Genomic DNA, 25901 nt, shown 5'->3' with positions numbered 1-25901 from the left:
ACCCCTTCCGAATACGCACCAGATTGTAGCACTCCTGAGATCCAATTTTGTGAAGAAGCGTGCCCCGTTCATTGACTCAATAACTGTATATCAGAGGTAACGGGTAACTATATTTCACCGTGATTTTATTGAGACCTCGGAATAATGCACGGGCGTAAACCGCCATCCTTCTTCTTCACAAAAAGAAACTCGAAGAGGCTGGTGAAATGGATGGCTGAATGAACCCCTGACGCAGGGATTCAGAGATATATGTATCCATAGCCACCGTCTCCGCTTGCGACAGGGGATACACGTGACTCCTGGGATATGCAGCGTCTACCAGGAGATCTATCGCACAATCCCCCCGTCGATGGGTGGTAATTGAGTCGCCTTCTTTTACAGAAGGCGAGAGCCAAATCGGCATATTCGGGGGGAATGCGCACGGTGGAGACCTGGTCTGGACTTTCCACCGTAGAGCACTAACGGAAACCCCTAAACACCTACCTGAGCACTCTCGCGACCACCCTGTGAGAGCCCTCTGTGGCCAAGAAACAGTGGGGTTATGACAAGTTAACCAGGGTAGGCCTAGCACCACAGAATACGCAGGAGAATCAATAAGGAAAAGACTAATCTTCTCCTTGTGACCCTCCTGCGTTATCATACACAAAGGTGCGGTGACCTCCCTGATAAACCCTGAACCTAATGGTCGACTATCTAAGGCATGAATAGGGAAAGGCATATCCACAGAAACAATAGGGATCCCTAACTATGAGCTAGATCTTTATTAATGAAATTCCCAGCTGCGCCTGAATCTACTAGCGCCTTATACTGGGAATGCAGGGAAAAGTCCGGAAAAGTGACAGAGACAAACTTAAGTGCGACAGAGGGCTCTGGATGAGAATGGTGCCTACTCACCTGGGGTGATGCCAGAGTGCCCTGCCTGCCTTCTCTATTCCCAGAGGAACCAACCCGGCACCGACCAGCAGTGTGATCTCTGCGACCATAAATGGTGCTCGAGCAGGAACCCCCTTCGGTCTCCCTGCGCACCATCCCTCCTAATTCCATAGGTTCGGGAGAGAGGGTGCGGGAGGATGGAACAACCAGACCCCGATCTAGACGTCCACGAGTAGCCAGCATGTTGTCCAGCCTGATGGACATGTCCACCAGCTGGTCGAAGTTGAGGGTGGTGTCTCTACAGGCCAGCTCCCGACGGACGTCCTCGCGTAGACTACAGCGGTACTGGTCATCAGGGCCCTGTCGCTCCATCCAGCGCGGCAGCCAAGGTTCTAAACTCCAAAGCAAACTCCTGTGCACTCCTCGTCTCCTGCCTCAGATGATAGAGGCGCTCACCCGCCGCTTTGCCTTCGGATGGGTGGTCGAATACTCTCCGGAAATGGCGGATGAACTCCTCAAAATCGTCAACGCCGCATCCTCCTCTCTACACACAGCGCTGGCCCACTCCCGGGCTTTCCCGGTGAGGCATGAGACGAGGGCGCAACTCTTCTCACGGTCTGATGGTACTGGGGAGACCGTGGCAGATACAACTTAAGTTTAAGGAGAAACCCTGGCAGCCGGCAGTATCTCCGTTGTATCCAATGGGTAGGGGTAAATGGATTTTGTTCGGTTCAGGAGGGAAAAAAGTGTTCAAGGAATACCCTGGTTGGGGAGTGGAGGCGCTGGAGAAACTCCCTGTCTCTCCCAGCGGTCCATTTTCTGGACAATGCGATCCATGACTGCGCTCAAACATTCAATCTCCTCCTTTTGTTCCGACGCGTTCCTCCACCTCCATGAGCGTAGTGTCCTCTCCTGCTGACTTCATATTGGGTCAGAGATTCTGTCAGAGTCGTTTGTATAGGTGGCAGGGAAGTCAGGCGCAGGAGAGTCAAACGTAGTGTAAAATGGAGTCTTTTAATGAAAGTCCAAATACATGCTCCATAACATAAATAAGAAACGAACAAAACAAATATGGGTACGAAGACCCGTCGCGCACCTATACACATAAAAACAATACTAACAAGAAACAATCTCTGACAAAGACATGAGGGGAAACAGAGGGTTAAATACACAAGAGGATAATGGATGGGATTGAAAACAGGTGTGTGGGAAGACAAGACAAAACCAATGGAAAATGAAAAATGGATCGATGATGGCTAGAAGACCGGTGACGTCGACCGCCGAACACCGCCCGAACAAGGAGAGGCAACGACTTCGGCAGAAGTCGTGACAGTACCCCCCCCTGACGCGCGGCTCCAGCAGCGCGTCGACACCGGCCTCTGGGACGACCCGGAGGGCGAGTGCAGGGCGATCCGGATGGAGGCGGTGGAATTCTTTTAACATGGAAGGATCTAAAACGTCCTCCACCGGAACCCAATCTCTCCTCCGGCCCGTACCCCTCCCAGTCCACGAGGTACTGAAGGCCCCTCGCCCGACGTCTCGAATCCAAAATGGATCGAATAGAGTACGCCTGGACCCCCTCGATGTCAAGAGGAGGTGGGGGAACTTCACGCACTTCAGCCTCCTGGAGCGGGCCAGCCACCACGGCCTGAGGAGGAGACACATGGAACGAGGGTTAATACGGTAATTAGTGGGCAGTTGTAACCTATAACATACCTCGTTCACTCTCCTCAGGACTTTAAACGGCCCCACAAACCGCGGACCCAGCTTCCGGCAGAGCAGGCGGAGGGGCAGGTTTCGGGTCGAGAGCCAGACCCTGTCCCCTGGTGCGAACACCGGGGCCTCACTGCGGCGACGGTCTCGCCAATTTTCTGGGCCTTATGGCGCGCTGAAGGTGGACGTGGGCTGCCTCCCAGGTTTCCTCAGCGCGCCGAAACCAATTGTCCACCGCAGGAGCCTCGGTCTGGCTCTGATGCCAAGGAGCCAGAACGGCTGATACCCTAATACACATTGAAAAGGAGTGAGGTAGTGGAGGAGTGACGTAGCGAGTTCTGGGCCATCTCTACCCAGGGCACGAACTTCGCCCACTCCCCCGGCCGTCCTGGCAATAGGACCGCAAAAACCTGCCCACATCCTGGTTAACTCTCTCCACCTGCCCATTACTCTCGGGGTGAAAACCTGAGATAAGACTAACCGAGATCCCCAGACGTTCCATGAACGCCTTCCAGACCCTTGATGTGAACTGGGGACCCCGATCAGACACTATATCCTCAGGCACCCCATAGTGCCGGAAAACGTGTGTAAACAGGGCCTCTGCAGTTTGTAAGGCCGTGGGGAGACCGGGCAAAGGGAGGAGACGACAGGACTTCGAAAACTGATCCACAACGACCAGGATCGTGGTGTAACCCTGTGAAGGTGGAAGATCATCAAAAAATCCACCGACAGGTGCGACCACGGCTGTTGAGGAACGGGTAAAGGTTGAAGCTTACCTCTGGGCAGGTGTCTAGGAGCCTTGCACTGGGCGCACACCGAGCAGGAGGAAACATAAATCCTCACGTCCTTGGCTAAAGTGGGCCACCAGTACCTCCCATCAAGACAGCGCATCGTCCGACCTATCCCTGGATGACCAGAGGAGGGTGACGTGTGAGCCCAATAGATCAATCGGTCGCGGACAGCAGACGGAACGTACAGACGACCAGCTGGACACTCAGGAGGAGAGGGCTCTGCACGTGACGCCCGCTCAATGTCCGCGTCCAGCTCCCACACTACTGGTGCCACCAAACACGAAGCTGGGAGTATGGGAGTGGGATCCATGGACCGCTCCTCTGTGTCATACAGCCGAGACAATGCGTCTGCCTTGACGTTCTGGGAGCCCGGTCTGTAAGTAAGGGTAAACACAAAACGAGTGAAAAACATGGCCCACCTTGCCTGGCGAGGATTCATTCTCTTCGCCTGCCGGATGTACTCCAGATTGCGGTGGTCAGTCCAGATGAGAAAGGGTGTTTAGCCCCCTCAAGCCAATGCTCCACGCCTTCAAGGTCTGTACGACAGCTAACAGCTCCCGGTCCCCACATCATAGTTTCGCTCCGCCGAGCTGAGCTTCTTCGAAAAAAGAAGCACAGGGGCGAAGCTTCAGTGGCACACCCGAAACGCTGAGAGAGCACTGCTCCTATCCCAGCTTCGGATGTGTCCACCCCACTATGAATGGCAAAGAGGGATCCGGATGAGCCAACACAGGCGCCGAGGTAAACAGAGTCTTCAGGTGTCCAAAAGCCCTGTTCACCTCAGCCGACCACTGCAAGCGCACCGGGCCCCCTTTAGCAGTGAGGTAATGGGAGCAGCCACCTGACCAAAACCCCGGATAAACCTCCGGTAGTAATTGGCAAACCCTAAAAAACGCTGCACCTCCTTTACCGTGGTTGGAGTCGGCCAATTACGCACGGCAGTAATGCGGTCGCTCTCCCTCTCCACTCCTGAAGTGGAAATCCGATGCCCTAGGAAGAGAATGGATTGTTGGAAGAACAAGCATTTCTCAGCCTTGACATATAGATCATGCTCCAACAGGCGACCAAGCACCCTGCGCACCAGGGACACATGCTCGGCGCGTGTAGCGGAGTATATCAGAATATCATCGATATACACCACTACACCCTGCCCATGCAGGTCCCTGAAGATCTCATCTACAAATGATTGGAAAACTGATGGAGCATTCATCAACCCATATGGCATGACAAGGTACTCATAATGACCTGAGGTGGTGCTAAATGCCGTCTTCCACTCATCACCCTTCCGAATACGCACCAGATTGTACGCACTCCTGAGATCCAATTTTGTGAAGAAGCGTGCCCCGTTCATTGACTCAATAACTGTATTTATCAGAGGTAACGGGTAACTATATTTCACCGTGATTTTATTGAGACCTCGATAATCATGCACGGGCGTAAACCGCCATCCTTCTTCTTCACAAAAAAGAAAACTCGAAGAGGCTGGTGAAATGGATGGCTGAATGAACCCCTGACGCAGGGATTCAGAGATATATGTATCCATAGCCACCGTCTCCGCTTGCGACAGGGGATACACGTGACTCCTGGGATATGCAGCGTCTACCAGGAGATCTATCGCACAATCCCCCGTCGATGGGGTGGTAATTGAGTCGCCTTCTTTTTACAGAAGGCGAGAGCCAAATCGGCATATTCGGGGGGAATGCGCACGGTGGAGACCTGGTCTGGACTTTCCACCGTAGGAGCACTAACGGAAACCCCTAAACACCTACCTGAGCACTCTCGCGAACACCCGTGGAGAGCCCTCTGTGGCAAGAAACAGTGGGGTTATGACAAGTTAACCAGGGTAGGCCTAGCACCACAGAATACGCAGGAGAATCAATAAGGAAAAGACTAATCTTCTCCTTGTGACCCTCCTGCGTTATCATACACAAAGGTGCGGTGACCTCCCTGATAAACCCTGAACCAATGGTCGACTATCTAAGGCATGAATAGGGAAAGGATATCCACAGAAACAATAGGGATCCCTAAACTATGAGCTAGATCTTTATTAATGAAATTCCCAGCTGCGCCTGAATCTACTAGCGCCTTATACTGGGAATGCAGGGAAAAGTCCGGAAAAGTGACAGAGACAAACTTAAGTGCGACAGAGGGCTCTGGATGAGAATGTGGCCTACTCACCTGGGGTGATGCAGAGTGCCCTGCCTGCCTTCTTATTCCCAGAGGAACCAACCCGGCACCGACCAGCAGTGTGATCTCTGCGACCATAAATGGTGCTCGAGCAGGAACCCCCTTCGGTTCCCTGCGCACCATCCCTCCTAATTCCATAGGTTCGGGAGAGAGGGTGCGGGAGGATGGAACAACCAGACCCCGATCTAGACGTCCACGAGTAGCCAGCATGTTGTCCAGCCTGATGGACATGTCCACCAGCTGGTCGAAGTTGAGGGTGGTGTCTCTACAGGCCAGCTCCCGACGGACGTCCTCGCGTAGACTACAGCGGTACGGTCGATCAGGGCCCTGTCGCTCCATCCAGCGCCGGCAGCCAAGGTTCTAAACTCCAAAGCAAACTCCTGTGCACTCCTCGTCTCCTGCCTCAGATGATAGAGGCGCTCACCCGCGCTTTGCCTTCGGAGGGTGGTCGAATACTCTCCGGAAATGGCGGATGAACTCCTCAAAATCGTCCAACGCCGCATCCTCCTCTCTACACACAGCGCTGGCCCACTCCCGGGCTTTCCCGGTGAGGCATGAGACGAGGGCGCAACTCTTCTCACGGTCTGTGGTACTGGGGAGCCGTGGCCAGATACAACTTAAGTTTAAGGAGGAAACCCTGGCACCGGCAGTATCTCCGTTGTATCCAATGGGTAGGGGTAAATGGATTTTGTTCGGTTCAGGAGGGAAAAAAGTGTTCAAGGAATACCCTGGTTGTGGGAGTGGAGGCGCTGAGAAAACTCCCTGTCTCTCCCAGCGGTCCATTTCGGACAATGCGCCATGACTGCGCTCAAACATTCAATCTCCTCCTTTTGTTCCCGACGCGTTCCTCCACCTCCATGAGCGTAGTGTCCTCTCCTGAGGCTTCATATTGGGTCAGAGATTCTGTCAGAGGTTTGTATAGGTGAGGGAGGAGTCAGGCGCAGGAGAGTCAAACTAGTGTAAAATGGAGGTCTTTTAATGAAAGTCCAAATACATGCTCCATAACACTAATAAGAAACGAACAAAACAAATATGGGTACGAAGACCCGTCGCGCACCTATACACATAAAAACATACTAACAAGAAACAATCTCTGACAAAGACATGAGGGGAAACAGAGGGTTAAATACACAAGAGGATAATGGATGGGATTGAAAACAGGTGTGTGGGAAGACAAGAAAACCAATGGAAAATGAAAAATGGATCGAGATGGCTAGAAGACCGGTGACGTCGACCGCCGAACACCGCCCGAACAAGGAGAGGCAACGACTTCGGCAGAAGTCGTGACACAAAGGCTAGCTTTTTCAAGCAAAATTCGCCTCCTGTAGCACAAACTCCAAAAGTTCTGGGACACTGTAAAGTCCATGGAGAATAAGAGCACCTCCTCCAGCTGCTAGGAAACACTGTACCCACCGATAAATCCACGATAATTGAGAATTTCAATAAGCATTTTCTACGGCTGGCCACTGCTCTTAAATGCAAGTAAAACTAAATGCATGCTCTTCAACCGATGCTGCACGCACCCGCCGCCCATCCAGCATTATACTACCTGGACGGTTCTGACTTAGAATATGTGGACAGCTACAAATACCTAGGTGTCTCGTTAGACTGTAAACTCTCCTTCCAGGACTCACATTAAGCATCTCCAATCCAAAAATTAAATCTAGAATCGGCTTCCTATTCCGCAAAACAAAGCATCCTTCACTCATGCTGCCAAACATACCTCGTAAAACTGACTATCTACCGATCCTTGACTTCGGCAATGTCATTTACAAAATAGCCTCCAACACTCAGCAAATTGGATGCAGTACTATCACAGTGCCATCCGTTTTGTCACCAAAGCCCCATATATTACCCACCACTCGTTGGCTGGCCCTCGCTTAATATTCGTCGCCAAACCCACTGGCTCCAGGTCATCTATAAGTCTTTGCTAGGTAAAGCCCCGCCTTACCTCAGCTCACGGTCACCATAGCAGCACCCACGCATAGCACTCGCTCCAGCAGGTATATTTCACTGGTCATCGCCAAAGCCTATTCCTACTTTGGCCGCCTTTCTCCAGTTCTCTGCTGCCAATGACTGGAACGAATTGCAAAAATCACTAAAGCTGGAGACTCATATCTCCCTCACTAACCTTATTAGCATCAGCTGCCAGAGCAGCTCACAGATCACTGCAGCTGTACATAGCCCACTGTAAATAGCCCATCCAACTACCTCATCCCCATTTTGTGATTTATTTATTTTTGCTCCTTTGCACCCCAGTATCTACTTGCACATTCATCTTCTGCACATCTATCACTCCAGTGTTTAATTGCTAAATTGTAATTACTTCGCCACTACGGCCTATTATTGGCTTACCTCCCTAATCTTACTTCATTTGCAGACACTGTATAGATTTTTTTCTATGTGTTATTGACTGTACGTTTGTTTTTTCCATGTGTTGTTTTTGTCGCACTGCTTTGCTTTATCTTGGCCAGTCGCAGTTGTAAATGAGAACTTGTTCTCAACTGGCCTACCTGGTTAAATAAAGGTGAAATACATTTATTAACCAGGAAAAATAGGAAAAATAGGAAATAGAACTAGAGAAACAGGAAGGCAGGAAGAACGCTGGTAAGCCCTGACAAGACAAGACGAACTGGCAACAGACAATCAGAGAACACAGGTATAAATACACAGGGGATAATGGGAAGATGGGGTGATACCTGGGGGGGTGGAGAAAAGCACAAAGACAGGTGAAGCAGATCAGGGTTTGACAGGTAGGATTCATATAGGTAGAGTGTTTGGGTGGAGAGAGGGTGTGGTGTGGGGGGGGGGGGGGTGGAGATGTGTGTGTGTGTGGTGTGTGGGTGTGTTGTGTGTGTGTGTGTGTGTGTGTGTGTGTGTTGTGTGTGTGTGGTGTGTGTGTGTGTGTGTGTGTGTGTGTGTTGTGTGTGTGTGTGAGATAGATAGACAGTGGCATTAAGGTAACCCTGGCATAGCCTGGCTTCAGCCCCTACCACCTGCAACAGTATGGCAGCCACATCTGTTCAGTCTGCTGCTGTTCCTCTCTACCTGAGCAGTCTGAAGCTCTGTGAAAGAAGTCACGTTCATGACAAAGATGAGGCATTTCCATCCAATGTCCAACACAGCGGCTTACAAACTGGAAAATGGACATTTGCACTCAACATTAACAGAGGACAAGCTGAAGTCTTCGCTAACTATGTACTTTCTGAAACACTTTCATCTAACACTAAATCCCAAGCCATTTCAGTCAAGGTGTTGACAGAGAGAAAGAGAGCTGACATGACACAAGCTTCCAAATCGAACTCGGCGGTGCTGCAAAGTGCTTTAGCAATGCTGGATGGGAGGAGGGGGGGGGGGGCAGCTGTGCACTGAGCTGAGGATAGTCAGGTAGTCAGGGGTGGGGGGTGGTCTTCCAGGGAGAGTTAATATCTCCCTCTTCCTCCATGTTAAACTGTCTTTACGTTAATATCTCTCTCTTCCTCCATGTTAAACTGTCTTTACGTTAATATCTCCCTCTTCCTCCATGTTAAACTGTCTTTACGTTAATATCTCCCTCTTCATCCATGTTAAACTGTCTTTACGTTAATATCTCCCTCTTCCTCCATGTTAAACTGTCTTTACGTTAATATCTCCCTCTTCCTCCATGTTAAACTGTCTTTACGTTAATATCTCCCTCTTCCTCCATGTTAAACTGTCTTTACGTTAATATCTCCCTCTTCCTCCATGTTAAACTGTCTTTACGTTAATATCTCCCTCTTCCTCCATGTTAAACTGTCTTTATGTTAATATCTCCCTCTTCCTCCATGTTAAACTGTCGTTATGTTAATATCTCCCTCTTCCTCCATTTTAAACTGTCTTTATGTTTGCCAACTTTTCCAATTTCTTACTCTAGATCTGTTTGTGCCTCAGAGTAGTCGGTAGGGACATACACAAAAGCATCTCTTTGCTTGATCAGTGCTGTCTAAATCACATGGTCTCTGTCTCCGTAGCAACCGCACAGTGAAGTGCTTGTCAGATTTGACATTGCCCCTATGATTCAATCAACCTCCCCCTGAGAGAAGTACATAAGAGTATTATCTGTGTTTTCATACATCATTGAATACTAGGAAGGTTGAGGTGAGGCACATTTCTTTGACTGGGTTAAACTGTACCTAGGTCTGTGCAGTTGGATCAAACCTTTTCCAATAGAACACTAGGAAGAGAAGGCCTTGCATCAAAGCAGCCATCGTACAGTACATACACTGTTGATGACACTTCCCATGGCCATATAAATGCCAGCTCAGAACTATACAGTCATGCACACACACACACAGACACAGACGCACACACACTGACACGGCCTAAACCGGTAAACCTCTGACTGGTGTAGACCAATGGCGTGGGTTTGGCATACGGTCTTAACGGGTTGTGTGATTTAGGTTTCCTTTGTATTTAGGCGGATTAGGATAATATGGATTATAGGCAGACAAAAAATATGTTTCGCCTTCGTATGAATGGATGTAGCCTGGCATTAGCACAGGGGTATTCAAATCTTACCCTACGAGGTCCGGACTGGTATTCTGTTCTACCTGATAATTAATTGCACACAGCTGGTTTCCCAGGTCTAAATCCCTGATTATAGGGGGAAAATAAAATAAACTAGTGGAACTGGCTTCGAGGTCCAGAGCTGAGTTTGAGGGCATTAGCACATCAACAGTTAAAACAACTGAAAGTGGTCCTACAAATCTGTCTCACTCTCTGTTACTGTGTGTGTCCAAAATAGCACCCTATTCCCTATATAGTGCACAACTTTTGACCAGAGCCCTGTCTGTTTGTGTCTGAAGCACCACCATAGCACTAGTAGACTTGGCCTAAGTGCACAAATAGAGTTATCTCAATTGCTTTTCAAAAGTAGTGCACTACATAAGTAGGTTGTAATTCGGGACTGTCTCACATGGAAGTTCACTCCTTGAGTTTAATGATCAAGAGGCCACAGCTGGTGGGCCTTCCTACCCCCATTTCATGGCCTTGTGAACAGAGACCAGTGTATTAAAACATGTAGGAAACCCTACATCCAGATGTGTCTGTACTACCTGTCTGTGTTGGGCTTCAGCTCTGCACACTGACTGACAAGGCAAACACACACAAACACACTGACTGACAAGGCAAACACACACAAACACACTGACTGACAAGGCAAACACACACAAACACACTGACTGACAAGGCAAACACACAAACACACTGACTGACAAGGCAAACACACACAAACACACTGACTGACAAGGCAAACACACAAACACACTGACTGACAAGGCAAACACACAAACACACTGACTGACAAGGCAAACACACAAACACACTGACTGACAAGGCAAACACACAAACACACAGGCACAAGGCCAATACTTTCTCCTCCAAAATCAAGAGATTTATTTCTTCCTTATATGGATTATCCCACAAAGGTTCAGACTCACACTGATTATCTAACATGATGCCCTCATATCCTCCCTGCCTCCCATCTCCCTCCATTCATCCATCCTGCCCTCTCTCTCTTCCTACCTCCATTCAATCAACCATCCATACCTCTCTCTCTTCCTCCGTCCCTTCCTCCTGTACTGTAAGTAAGACCACAGTAGATGAACACTGACTGGGCGGGGCGGATAAGCTGGCACTGTGGCAATCAATGGGCTTGTTTGAGTGGTAAGGCTGACACAACCGACTGCAGACGAAAGTCAAGGAATGAAGTCAGGGGAGGTGCATCTGCAACAGCCGAAAGTCAGACACTGATGTAGTTTTCCAACAGCAAGGCTCAGTGCAACACGGCAGTGTGTTGCCATTGTTTCTAGAAGTTTTTCTTTGTAATGTCGAAATAAACATGTCTCCAGCTCCCATATCACATAGTCACAAACTGAAAATATACACTGAGTGTACAAAACATTCACATATGCTAATATTGATTTGAGCAGAACAGCCTCAATTTGTCAGGGCGTGGATTCTATAAGGTTTCGAAAGCGTTGCACAGGGATGCTGATTCCAATGCTTCCCACAGTTGTGTCAAGTTGGCTGAATGTCCTTTAGGTGGTGGACCATTCTTGATACACACAGGGAATTGTTGAGTGTGAAAAACCCAGCAGCGTTGCAGTTCTTGACACAAACCGGTGTCCTTGGCACCTACTACCATACCCAGTTCAAAAGCACTCAAGGCTTAAACATCCTCCTTTAACCTGTCTCCCCTTCATCTACACTGATTGAAGCGTATTTAACAAGTGACATCAATAAGGGATCATAGCTTTCACCTGAATTCACCTGGTCATTCTATGTCATGGAAAGAGCAGCTGTTCCTAATGTTTTGTACACTCAGTGTATGTGTGTACATTTTACAAAAAATTGGTTAGAGAGACAAAGTTGGTTCCTGTTTCAGTCATGTCTTTGGTCACGTTCACGTGGGTCAACCAAAAATAACCTCCCACAATGCAGGCAGGACATTTCACGTTTACATTTTAGTCATTTAGCAGACACTTTTATCCAGAGTGACTTAGAGGAGCAATTAGGGTTAAGTGCCTTGCTCAAGGGCACATCGACAGATTTTTCACCTAGTCAGCTCTGGGATTTTAACCAGCGATCTTTCGGTAACTGGCCCAACGCTCTTAACCGCTAGACTACCTTACGAAGATGATGAAGAACAACTGCAGAAACTTACGGTTGACTAAGGGAGCCTGGGGCAGGGCTGAGGGAGGCTAGGGGAGGCTGGGGAAGCTGGGGCAGGGCTGAGGGAGGCTAGGGGAGGCTGGGGCAGGGCTGGGGCAGGGCTGAGGGCGGCTAGGGGAGGCTGGGACTGGGGAGGCTGGGGCTGGGACTGGGGAGGCTGGGGCAAGGCTGAGGGAGGCTGGGACTGGGGAGGCTGTGGTCGGGCTGGGACAGTGCTGAGGGAGGCTGGGGCAGGGCTGGGGGAGGTTGGGGAGGCTGGCGCTGGGGAGGCTGGGGAAGGGCTGGGGCAGTGCTGAGGGAGGCTGGGGCAGGGCTGGGGGAGGCTGGCGCTGGGGAGGCTGGGGCAGGGCTGGGGGAGGATACATGCAGCACTGCACTCTCCTGCTGCTCCAGTTGTGACAGATAGTAGGTGACAGCGGCTAGCAGATGCCCAGGAACACCTGTCCCTCTATCCCTGCCTCCCTCTCTGCCACCAGCTGACTGACTGGGATGCCCTATAAAAGCTGTGTAGCTAGTAGCTAAACGGGAAACCACGTATTCAAATTCCCCAGGAAGTGACTACCACCTTTTTTTTTAAATGTAGTTTGCCTATCGTGAGTTACTGACAAAAACACACTAATGACTAGGTTGGCACTATAGAGGTATATAGAGGCATGCCTTCTGCTATTTTTTCCCAACAATTACCACAATGGCTCCTTGGCACCGCCCCAAATGGCACCCTATTCCCTATGGGCCCTGGTCAAAAATAGAGAACTATCTAAGGGATAAGGTGGCATTTGGGATACAGCCCTTGGCTGGGAGGGATGTGGTTGGATAACAGTGTGGTCAAGTGGTTACATCCTCCCAGTAGAAAGCAGTTTACTATGTTCCTCCTCTTCTTGCTTTCCCCAAAAACAAATCTAAATTTGGCTAAAGTCAGAGTTAGACTGTGTGGAGGTGGTGGTGACGAGTTCTATGGTTTCACACAACAGGAGAGGTGGAGGTGGTGGTGACGAGTTCTATGGTTTCACACAACAGGAGGTGTAGAGGTGGTGGTGACGGGTTCTATGGTTTCACACAACAGGAGAGGTAGAGGTGCTGGTGACGGGTTCTATGGTTTCACACAACAGGAGGTGTAGAGGTGGTGGTGACGGGTTCTATGGTTTCACACAACAGGAGGTGTAGAGGTGGTGATGACGGGTTCTATGGTTTCACACAACAGGAGGTGTAGAGGTGGTGGTGACGGGTTCTATGGTTTCACACAACAGGAGGTGTAGAGGTGGTGATGACGGGTTCTATGGTTTCACACAACAGGAGGTGTAGAGGTGCTGGTGACGGGTTCTATGGTTTCACACAACAGGAGAGGTGGAGGTGGTGGTGACGGGTTCTATGGTTTCACACAACAGGAGAGGTAGAGGTGGTGGTGACGGGTTCTATGGTTTCACACAACAGGAGGTGTAGAGGTGGTGATGACGGGTTCTATGGTTTCACACAACAGGAGAGGTAGAGGTGCTGGTGACAGGTTCTATGGTTTCACACAACAGGAGAGGTAGAGGTGCTGGTGATGGGTTCTATGGTTTCACACAACAGGAGGTGTAGAGGTGGTGATGACGGGTTCTATGGTTTCACACAACAGGAGAGGTAGAGGTGCTGGTGACGGGTTCTATGGTTTCACACAACAGGAGAGGTAGAGGTGCTGGTGACGGGTTCTATGGTTTCACACAACAGGAGGTGTAGAGGTGGTGATGACGGGTTCTATGGTTTCACACAACAGGAGAGGTAGAGGTGCTGGTGACGGGTTCTATGGTTTCACACAACAGGAGAGGTAGAGGTGCTGGTGACGGGTTCTATGGTTTCACACAACAGGAGAGGTAGAGGTGCTGGTGACGGGTTCTATGGTTTCACACAACAGGAGGTGTAGAGGTGGTGGTGACGGGTTCTATGGTTTCACACAACAGGAGAGGTAGAGGTGCTGGTGACGAGTTCTATGGTTTCACACAACAGGAGGTGTAGAGGTGCTGGTGACGAGTTCTATGGTTTCACACAACAGGAGAGGTAGAGGTGCTGGTGACGGGTTCTATGGTTTCACACAACAGGAGAGGTAGAGGTGCTGGTGACGGGTTCTATGGTTTCACACAACAGGAGAGGTAGAGGTGCTGGTGACGGGTTCTACGGTTTCACACAACAGGAGGTGTAGAGGTGCTGGTGACGGGTTCTACGGTTTCACACAACAGGAGGTGTAGAGGTGCTGGTGACAAGTTCTACAGTTTCACACAACAGGAGGTGTAGAGGTGCTGGTGACGAGTTCTACAGTTTCACACAACAGGAGGTGTAGAGGTGCTGGTGACGGGTTCTATGGTTTCACACAACAGGAGAGGTGGAGGTGCTGGTGACGGGTTCTATGGTTTCACACAACAGGAGAGGTGGAGGTGCTGGTGACGGGTTCTATGGTTTCACACAACAGGAAAGGTGGAGGTGCTGGTGACGGGTTCTATGGTTTCACACAACAGGAGGTGTAGAGGTGCTGGTGACGGGTTCTATGGTTTCACACAACAGGAGGTGTAGAGGTGCTGGTGACGGGTTCTACGGTTTCACACAACAGGAGGTGTAGAGGTGCTGGTGACGGGTTCTACGGTTTCACACAACAGGAGGTGTAGAGGTGCTGGTGACGGGTTCTATGGTTTCACACAACAGGAGGTGTAGAGGTGGTGGTGACGGGTTCTACGGTTTCACACAACAGGAGAGGTGGAGGTGGTGATGACGGGTTCTATGGTTTCACACAACAGGAGGTGTGGAGGTGGTGATGACGGGTTCTATGGTTTCACACAACAGGAGGTGTAGAGGTGGTGGTGACGGGTTCTACGGTTTCACACAACAGGAGGTGTAGAGGTGGTGGTGACGGGTTCTACGGTTTCACACAACAGGAGAGGTGGAGGTGGTGATGACGGGTTCTACGGTTTCACACAACAGGAGGTGTGGAGGTGCTGGTGACGGGTTCTACGGTTTCACACAACAGGAGGTGTGGAGGTGCTGGTGACGGGTTCTACGGTTTCACACAACAGGAGGTGTAGAGGTGCTGGTGACGGGTTCTACGGTTTCACACAACAGGAGGTGTAGAGGTGGTGATGACGGGTTCTACGGTTTCACACAACAGGAGGTGTAGAGGTGCTGGTGACGGGTTCTATGGTTTCACACAACAGGAGAGGTAGAGGTGCTGGTGACGGGTTCTACGGTTTCAAACAACAGGAGGTGTAGAGGTGCTGGTGACGAGTTCTATGGTTTCACACAACAGGAGGTGTAGAGGTGCTGGTGACGAGTTCTATGGTTTCACACAACAGGAGAGGTGGAGGTGGTGGTGACGAGTTCTACGGTTTCACACAACAGGAGGTGTAGAGGTGCTGGTGACGGGTTCTACGGTTTCACACAACAGGAGGTGTGGAGGTGGTGGTGACGGGTTCTATGGTTTCACACAACAGGAGAGGTAGAGGTGCTGGTGACGGGTTCTACGGTTTCACACAACAGGAGGTGTACAGGTGCTGGTGACGAGTTCTACGGTTTCACACAACAGGAGGTGTAGAGGTGCTGGTGACGGGTTCTACGGTTTCACACAACAGGAGGTGTAGAGGTGCTGGTGACGGGTTCTACGGTTTCACACAACAGGAGGTGTAGAGGTGCTGGTGACGGGTTCTACGGTTTCACACAACAGGAGGTGTAGAGGTGCTGGTGACGGGTTCTACGGTTTCACACAACAGGAGGTGTAGAGGTGCTGGTGACGGGTTCTACGGTTTCACACAACAGGAGGTGTAGAGGTGCTGGTGACGGGTTCTACGGTTTCACACAACAGGAGGTGTAGAGGTGCTGGTGACGGGTTCTACGGTTTCACACAACAGGAGGTGTAGAGGTGCTGGTGACGGGTTCTACGGTTTCACACAACAGGAGAGGTGGAGGTGGTGGTGACGGGTTCTACGGTTTCACACAACAGGAGAGGTAGAGGTGCTGGTGACGAGTTCTACGGTTTCACACAACAGGAGAGGTGGAGGTGCTGGTGACGAGTTCTACGGTTTCACACAACAGGAGGTGTGGAGGTGGTGGTGACGGGTTCTATGGTTTCACACAACAGGAGGTGTAGAGGTGGTGGTGACGGGTTCTATGGTTTCACACAACAGGAGAGGTGGAGGTGGTGATGACGGGTTCTATGGTTTCACACAACAGGAGGTGTGGAGGTGGTGATGACGGGTTCTATGGTTTCACACAACAGGAGGTGTAGAGGTGCTGGTGACGGGTTCTATGGTTTCACACAACAGGAGGTGTAGAGGTGCTGGTGACGGGTTCTACGGTTTCACACAACATGAGAGGTAGAGGTGGTGGTGACAAGTTCTACGGTTTCACACAACAGGAGAGGTGGAGGTGGTGATGACGAGTTCTACAGTGTCACACAACAGGAGAGGTGGAGGTGGTGGTGACGGGTTCTACAGTTTCACACAACAGGAGAGGTGGAGGTGGTGGTGACGGGTGAGGTTCTATGGTTTCACACAACAGGAGGTGTAGAGGTGCTGGTGACGGGTTCTACGGTTTCACACAACAGGAGGTGTAGAGGTGGTGGTGACGGGTTCTACGGTTTCACACAACAGGAGAGGTGGAGGTGGTGGTGACGAGTTCTACGGTTTCACACAACAGGAGGTGTAGAGGTGGTGGTGACGGGTTCTACGGTTTCACACAACAGGAGAGGTAGAGGTGGTGGTGACAAGTTCTACGGTTTCACACAACAGGAGAGGTGGAGGTGGTGGTGACAAGTTCTACGGTTTCACACAACAGGAGAGGTGGAGGTGGTGGTGACGGGTTCTATGGTTTCACACAACAGGAGAGGTAGAGGTGCTGGTGACGGGTTCTATGGTTTCACACAACAGGAGGTGTAGAGGTGGTGGTGACGGGTTCTACGGTTTCACACAACAGGAGGTGTAGAGGTGCTGGTGACGGGTTCTACGGTTTCACACAACAGGAGAGGTAGAGGTGCTGGTGACGGGTTCTACAGTTTCACACAACAGGAGAGGTAGAGGTGCTGGTGACGGGTTCTACGGTTTCACACAACAGGAGAGGTAGAGGTGCTGGTGACGGGTTCTACGGTTTCACACAACAGGAGGTGTAGAGGTGCTGGTGACGGGTTCTATGGTTTCACACAACAGGAGAGGTGGAGGTGGTGGTGACGGGTTCTACGGTTTCACACAACAGGAGAGGTGGAGGTGCTGGTGACGAGTTCTACGGTTTCACACAACAGGAGGTGTAGAGGTGCTGGTGACGGGTTCTATGGTTTCACACAACAGGAGGTGTAGAGGTGCTGGTGACAAGTTCTACGGTTTCACACAACAGGAGGTGTAGAGGTGGTGGTGACGGGTTCTACAGTTTCACACAACAGGAGAGGTGGAGGTGGTGGTGACGAGTTCTACGGTTTCACACAACAGGAGGTGTAGAGGTGGTGGTGACGGGTTCTACGGTTTCACACAACAGGAGAGGTGGAGGTGGTGGTGACGGGTTCTACGGTTTCACACAACAGGAGAGGTGGAGGTGGTGGTGACGGGTTCTACGGTTTCACACAACAGGAGGTGTAGAGGTGGTGGTGACGAGTTCTACGGTTTCACACAACAGGAGAGGTGGAGGTGGTGGTGACGGGTTCTACAGTTTCACACAACAGGAGGTGTAGAGGTGCTGGTGACGGGTTCTATGGTTTCACACAACAGGAGAGGTGGAGGTGCTGGTGACGGGTTCTACGGTTTCACACAACAGGAGGTGTAGAGGTGGTGGTGACGGGTTCTATGGTTTCACACAACAGGAGGTGTAGAGGTGCTGGTGACGGGTTCTACGGTTTCACACAACAGGAGGTGTAGAGGTGGTGATGACGGGTTCTACGGTTTCACACAACAGGAGGTGTAGAGGTGGTGATGACGGGTTCTACGGTTTCACACAACAGGAGGTGTAGAGGTGCTGGTGACGGGTTCTACGGTTTCACACAACAGGAGGTGTAGAGGTGCTGGTGACGGGTTCTATGGTTTCACACAACAGGAGAGGTGGAGGTGCTGGTGACGGGTTCTATGGTTTCACACAACAGGAGGTGTAGAGGTGCTGGTGATGGGTTCTATGGTTTCACACAACAGGAGAGGTGGAGGTGGTGGTGACGGGTTCTACGTTTTCACACAACAGGAGGTGTAGAGGTGGTGATGACGGGTTCTATGGTTTCACACAACAGGAGGTGTAGAGGTGGTGGTGACGGGTTCTACGGTTTCACACAACAGGAGGTGTAGAGGTGCTGGTGACGGGTTCTATGGTTTCACACAACAGGAGGTGTAGAGGTGCTGGTGACAAGTTCTACGGTTTCACACAACAGGAGAGGTAGAGGTGCTGGTGACGAGTTCTACGGTTTCACACAACAGGAGAGGTGGAGGTGGTGGTGACGAGTTCTAAGGTTTCACACAACAGGAGGTGTAGAGGTGGTGGTGACGGGTTCTACAGTTTCACACAACAGGAGAGGTGGAGGTGGTGGTGACGAGTTCTACGGTTTCACACAACAGGAGGTGTAGAGGTGGTGGTGACGGGTTCTACGGTTTCACACAACAGGAGAGGTGGAGGTGGTGGTGACGGGTTCTACGGTTTCACACAACAGGAGAGGTGGAGGTGGTGGTGACGGGTTCTACGGTTTCACACAACAGGAGGTGTAGAGGTGGTGGTGACGAGTTCTACGGTTTCACACAACAGGAGAGGTGGAGGTGGTGGTGACGGGTTCTACGGTTTCACACAACAGGAGGTGTAGAGGTGCTGGTGACGGGTTCTATGGTTTCACACAACAGGAGAGGTGGAGGTGCTGGTGACGGGTTCTACAGTTTCACACAACAGGAGGTGTAGAGGTGGTGGTGACGGGTTCTATGGTTTCACACAACAGGAGGTGTAGAGGTGCTGGTGACGGGTTCTACGGTTTCACACAACAGGAGGTGTAGAGGTGGTGATGACGGGTTCTATGGTTTCACACAACAGGAGGTGTAGAGGTGGTGATGACGGGTTCTACGGTTTCACACAACAGGAGGTGTAGAGGTGCTGGTGACGGGTTCTACGGTTTCACACAACAGGAGGTGTAGAGGTGCTGGTGACGGGTTCTATGGTTTCACACAACAGGAGAGGTGGAGGTGCTGGTGACGGGTTCTATGGTTTCACACAACAGGAGGTGTAGAGGTGCTGGTGATGGGTTCTATGGTTTCACACAACAGGAGAGGTGGAGGTGGTGGTGACGGGTTCTACGTTTTCACACAACAGGAGGTGTAGAGGTGGTGATGACGGGTTCTATGGTTTCACACAACAGGAGGTGTAGAGGTGGTGGTGACGGGTTCTACGGTTTCACACAACAGGAGGTGTAGAGGTGGTGATGACGGGTTCTATGGTTTCACACAACAGGAGGTGTAGAGGTGCTGGTGACGAGTTCTATGGTTTCACACAACAGGAGGTGTAGAGGTGGTGGTGACAAGTTCTACGGTTTCACACAACAGGAGAGGTGGAGGTGCTGGTGACGAGTTCTACAGTTTCACACAACAGGAGAGGTGGAGGTGGTGGTGACGAGTTCTACGGTTTCACACAACAGGAGGTGTAGAGGTGCTGGTGACGAGTTCTACGGTTTCACACAACAGGAGGTGTAGAGGTGGTGGTGACGGGTTCTATGGTTTCACACAACAGGAGAGGTAGAGGTGCTGGTGACGGGTTCTACGGTTTCACACAACAGGAGGTGTAGAGGTGCTGGTGACGAGTTCTACGGTTTCACACAACAGGAGAGGTAGAGGTGGTGGTGACGGGTTCTACGGTTTCACACAACAGGAGAGGTAGAGGTGCTGGTGACAAGTTCTACGGTTTCACACAACAGGAGAGGTGGAGGTGGTGGTGACGGGTTCTATGGTTTCACACAACAGGAGAGGTGGAGGTGGTGGTGACGAGTTCTACGGTTTCACACAACAGGAGGTGTAGAGGTGGTGGTGACGGGTTCTACGGTTTCACACAACAGGAGAGGTGGAGGTGGTGGTGACGGGTTCTACGGTTTCACACAACAGGAGAGGTGGAGGTGGTGGTGACGGGTTCTACGGTTTCACACAACAGGAGGTGTAGAGGTGGTGGTGACGAGTTCTACGGTTTCACACAACAGGAGAGGTGGAGGTGGTGGTGACGGGTTGTACGGTTTCACACAACAGGAGGTGTAGAGGTGCTGGTGACGGGTTCTATGGTTTCACACAACAGGAGAGGTGGAGGTGCTGGTGACGGGTTCTACAGTTTCACACAACAGGAGGTGTAGAGGTGGTGGTGACGGGTTCTATGGTTTCACACAACAGGAGGTGTAGAGGTGCTGGTGACGGGTTCTACGGTTTCACACAACAGGAGGTGTAGAGGTGGTGATGACGGGTTCTATGGTTTCACACAACAGGAGGTGTAGAGGTGGTGATGACGGGTTCTACGGTTTCACACAACAGGAGGTGTAGAGGTGCTGGTGACGGGTTCTACGGTTTCACACAACAGGAGGTGTAGAGGTGCTGGTGACGGGTTCTATGGTTTCACACAACAGGAGAGGTGGAGGTGCTGGTGACGGGTTCTATGGTTTCACACAACAGGAGGTGTAGAGGTGCTGGTGATGGGTTCTATGGTTTCACACAACAGGAGAGGTGGAGGTGGTGGTGACGGGTTCTACGTTTTCACACAACAGGAGGTGTAGAGGTGGTGATGACGGGTTCTATGGTTTCACACAACAGGAGGTGTAGAGGTGGTGGTGACGGGTTCTACGGTTTCACACAACAGGAGGTGTAGAGGTGGTGATGACGGGTTCTATGGTTTCACACAACAGGAGGTGTAGAGGTGCTGGTGACGAGTTCTATGGTTTCACACAACAGGAGGTGTAGAGGTGGTGGTGACAAGTTCTACGGTTTCACACAACAGGAGAGGTGGAGGTGCTGGTGACGAGTTCTACAGTTTCACACAACAGGAGAGGTGGAGGTGGTGGTGACGAGTTCTACGGTTTCACACAACAGGAGGTGTAGAGGTGCTGGTGACGAGTTCTACGGTTTCACACAACAGGAGGTGTAGAGGTGGTGGTGACGGGTTCTATGGTTTCACACAACAGGAGAGGTAGAGGTGCTGGTGACGGGTTCTACGGTTTCACACAACAGGAGGTGTAGAGGTGCTGGTGACGAGTTCTACGGTTTCACACAACAGGAGAGGTAGAGGTGGTGGTGACGGGTTCTACGGTTTCACACAACAGGAGAGGTAGAGGTGCTGGTGACAAGTTCTACGGTTTCACACAACAGGAGAGGTGGAGGTGGTGGTGACGAGTTCTACGGTTTCACACAACAGGAGAGGTAGAGGTGCTGGTGACAAGTTCTACGGTTTCACACAACAGGAGAGGTGGAGGTGGTGGTGACGAGTTCTACGGTTTCACACAACAGGAGGTGTAGAGGTGGTGGTGACGGGTTCTACGGTTTCACACAACAGGAGAGGTGGAGGTGGTGGTGACGAGTTCTACGGTTTCACACAACAGGAGGTGTAGAGGTGGTGGTGACGGGTTCTATGGTTTCACACAACAGGAGAGGTGGAGGTGGTGGTGACGGGTTCTATGGTTTCACACAACAGGAGAGGTGGAGGTGGTGGTGACGGGTTCTACGGTTTCACACAACAGGAGAGGTGGAGGTGGTGGTGACGGGTTCTACGGTTTCACACAACAGGAGGTGTAGAGGTGGTGGTGACGGGTTCTACGGTTTCACACAACAGGAGAGGTGGAGGTGGTGGTGACGGGTTCTACGGTTTCACACAACAGGAGGTGTAGAGGTGCTGGTGACGGGTTCTATGGTTTCACACAACAGGAGAAGTGGAGGTGGTGGTGACGGGTTCTACGGTTTCACACAACAGGAGGTGTAGAGGTGCTGGTGACGGGTTCTATGGTTTCACACAACAGGAGGTGTAGAGGTGCTGGTGACGGGTTCTATGGTTTCACACAACAGGAGGTGTAGAGGTGCTGGTGACGGATTCTACGGTTTCACACAACAGGAGGTGTAGAGGTGCTGGTGACGGGTTCTACGGTTTCACACAACAGGAGGTGTAGAGGTGGTGGTGACGGGTTCTATGGTTTCACACAACAGGAGAGGTGGAGGTGGTGGTGACGGGTTCTACGGTTTCACACAACAGGAGGTGTAGAGGTGCTGGTGACGGGTTCTACGGTTTCACACAACAGGAGGTGTACAGGTGCTGGTGACGAGTTCTACGGTTTCACACAACAGGAGAGGTGGAGGTGGTGATGACGGGTTCTATGGTTTCACACAACAGGAGGTGTAGAGGTGGTGATGACGGGTTCTACGGTTTCACACAACAGGAGGTGTAGAGGTGGTGATGACGGGTTCTATGGTTTCACACAACAGGAGGTGTAGAGGTGGTGATGACGGGTTCTATGGTTTCACACAACAGGAGGTGTAGAGGTGCTGGTGACGGGTTCTACGGTTTCACACAACAGGAGGTGTAGAGGTGCTGGTGACGGGTTCTACGGTTTCACACAACAGGAGGTGTAGAGGTGCTGGTGACGGGTTCTACGGTTTCACACAACAGGAGGTGTAGAGGTGCTGGTGACGGGTTCTACGGTTTCACACAACAGGAGGTGTAGAGGTGCTGGTGACGGGTTCTAAGGTTTCACACAACAGGAGTTGTAGAGGTGCTGGTGACGGGTTCTACGGTTTCACACAACAGGAGGTGTAGAGGTGCTGGTGACGGGTTCTATGGTTTCACACAACAGGAGGTGTAGAGGTGCTGGTGACGGGTTCTACGGTTTCACACAACAGGAGGTGTAGAGGTGGTGATGACGGGTTCTATGGTTTCACACAACAGGAGGTGTAGAGGTGCTGGTGACAAGTTCTACGGTTTCACACAACAGGAGAGGTGGAGGTGGTGGTGACGAGTTCTACGGTTTCACACAACAGGAGGTGTGGAGGTGGTGGTGACGGGTTCTATGGTTTCACACAACAGGAGGTGTGGAGGTGGTGATGACGGGTTCTATGGTTTCACACAACAGGAGGTGTAGAGGTGCTGGTGATGGGTTCTATGGTTTCACACAACAGGAGAGGTGGAGGTGACGGGTTCTACGGTTTCACACAACAGGAGGTGTAGAGGTGGTGATGACGGGTTCTATGGTTTCACACAACAGGAGGTGTAGAGGTGCTGGTGACGGGTTCTATGGTTTCACACAACAGGAGGTGTAGAGGTGCTGGTGACGGGTTCTACGGTTTCACACAACAGGAGAGGTGGAGGTGGTGGTGACGGGTTCTACGGTTTCACACAACAGGAGGTGTAGAGGTGCTGGTGACGGGTTCTATGGTTTCACACAACAGGAGGTGTAGAGGTGCTGGTGACGGGTTCTACGGTTTCACACAACAGGAGAGGTGGAGGTGGTGGTGACGGGTTCTACGGTTTCACACAACAGGAGGTGTAGAGGTGCTGGTGACGGGTTCTATGGTTTCACACAACAGGAGGTGTAGAGGTGCTGGTGACGGGTTCTACGGTTTCACACAACAGGAGAGGTGGAGGTGGTGGTGACGGGTTCTACGGTTTCACACAACAGGAGAGGTGGAGGTGCTGGTGACGGGTTCTACGGTTTCACACAACAGGAGAGGTGGAGGTGGTGGTGACGGGTTCTATGGTTTCACACAACAGGAGGTGTAGAGGTGCTGGTGACGGGTTCTACGGTTTCACACAACAGGAGAGGTGGAGGTGGTGGTGACGGGTTCTACGGTTTCACACAACAGGAGAGGTGGAGGTGGTGGTGACGGGTTCTACGGTTTCACACAACAGGAGGTGTAGAGGTGCTGGTGATGGGTTCTACGGTTTCACACAACAGGAGGTGTGGAGGTGGTGGTGACGGGTTCTACGGTTTCACACAACAGGAAGTGTGGAGGTGGTGGTGACGGGTGAGGTTCTATGGTTTCACACAACAGGAGGTGTAGAGGTGCTGGTGACGGGTTCTACGGTTTCACACAACAGGAAGTGTGGAGGTGGTGGTGACGGGTTCTACGGTTTCACACAACAGGAGGTGTGGAGGTGCTGGTGACGAGTTCTACGGTTTCACACAACAGGAGGTGTGGAGGTGCTGGTGACGGGTTCTACGGTTTCACACAACAGGAGGTATGGAGGTGGTGGTGACGGGTTCTACGGTTTCACACAACAGGAGGTGTGGAGGTGCTGGTGACGGGTTCTACGGTTTCACACAACAGGAGGTGTAGAGGTGCTGGTGACGAGTTCTACGGTTTCACACAACAGGAGGTGTAGAGGTGCTGGTGACGGGTTCTACGGTTTCACACAACAGGAGGTATGGAGGTGGTGGTGACGGGTGAGGTTCTATGGTTTCACACAACAGGAGGTATGGAGGTGGTGGTGACGGGTTCTATGGTTTCACACAACAGGAGGTGTGGAGGTGGTGGTGACGGGTTCTACGGTTTCACACAACAGGAGGTATGGAGGTGCTGGTGACGGGTGAGGTTCTATGGTTTCACACAACAGGAGGTGTGGAGGTGGTGGTGACGGGTTCTATGGTTTCACACAACAGGAGGTATGGAGGTGCTGGTGACGGGTGAGGTTCTATGGTTTCACACAACAGGAGGTATGGAGGTGCTGGTGACGGGTGAGGTTCTATGGTTTCACACAACAGGAGGTATGGAGGTGGTGGTGACGGGTTCTATGGTTTCACACAACAGGAGAGGTGGAGGTGGTGGTGACGGGTTCTATGGTTTCACACAACAGGAGGTATGGAGGTGGTGGTGACGGGTTCTATGGTTTCACACAACAGGAGGTGTGGAGGTGGTGGTGACGGGTGAGGTTCTATGGTTTCACACAACAGGAGGTATGGAGGTGGTGGTGACGGGTTCTACGGTTTCACACAACAGGAGAGGTGGAGGTGGTGGTGACGGGTTCTATGGTTTCACACAACAGGAGGTATGGAGGTGGTGGTGACGGGTTCTATGGTTTCACACAACAGGAGGTGTGGAGGTGGTGGTGACGGGTGAGGTTCTATGGTTTCACACAACAGGAGGTATGGAGGTGGTGGTGACGGGTTCTATGGTTTCACACAACAGGAGGTATGGAGGTGCTGGTGACGGGTTCTATGGTTTCACACAACAGGAGGTATGGAGGTGGTGGTGACGGGTGAGGTTCTATGGTTTCACACAACAGGAGGTATGGAGGTGGTGGTGACGGGTTCTATGGTTTCACACAACAGGAGGTATGGAGGTGCTGGTGACGGGTTCTATGGTTTCACACAACAGGAGGTATGGAGGTGGTGGTGACGGGTGAGGTTCTATGGTTTCACACAACAGGAGGTGTAGAGGTGGTGGTGACGGGTTCTATGGTTTCACACAACAGGAGGTATGGAGGTGGTGGTGACGGGTGAGGTTCTATGGTTTCACACAACAGGAGGTATGGAGGTGGTGGTGACGGGTTCTATGGTTTCACACAACAGGAGGTATGGAGGTGGTGGTGACGGGTTCTATGGTTTCACACAACAGGAGGTATGGAGGTGGTGGTGACGGGTTCTATGGTTTCACACAACAGGAGGTATGGAGGTGGTGGTGACGGGTGAGGTTCTATGGTTTCACACAACAGGAGGTATGGAGGTGGTGG

The 25901-nt window shown here is 51.4% G+C and overlaps 1 protein-coding gene across 1 annotated transcript in view; it reads right to left on the bottom strand.

The window, feature by feature from the left end:
• LOC120046011 (neurabin-2-like) overlaps positions 1 to 25901 on the bottom strand; it is a 60463-nt gene that overhangs the window by 5511 nt on the left and 29051 nt on the right. The window lies entirely within an intron of this gene.

Source organism: Salvelinus namaycush, chromosome 4 (assembly GCF_016432855.1).
Source record: "Salvelinus namaycush isolate Seneca chromosome 4, SaNama_1.0, whole genome shotgun sequence".
NCBI lineage: Eukaryota > Metazoa > Chordata > Actinopteri > Salmoniformes > Salmonidae > Salvelinus > Salvelinus namaycush.
Note: the sequence above shows the minus strand (reverse complement) of the source record. Positions and strands in the feature narration are given on the sequence as shown.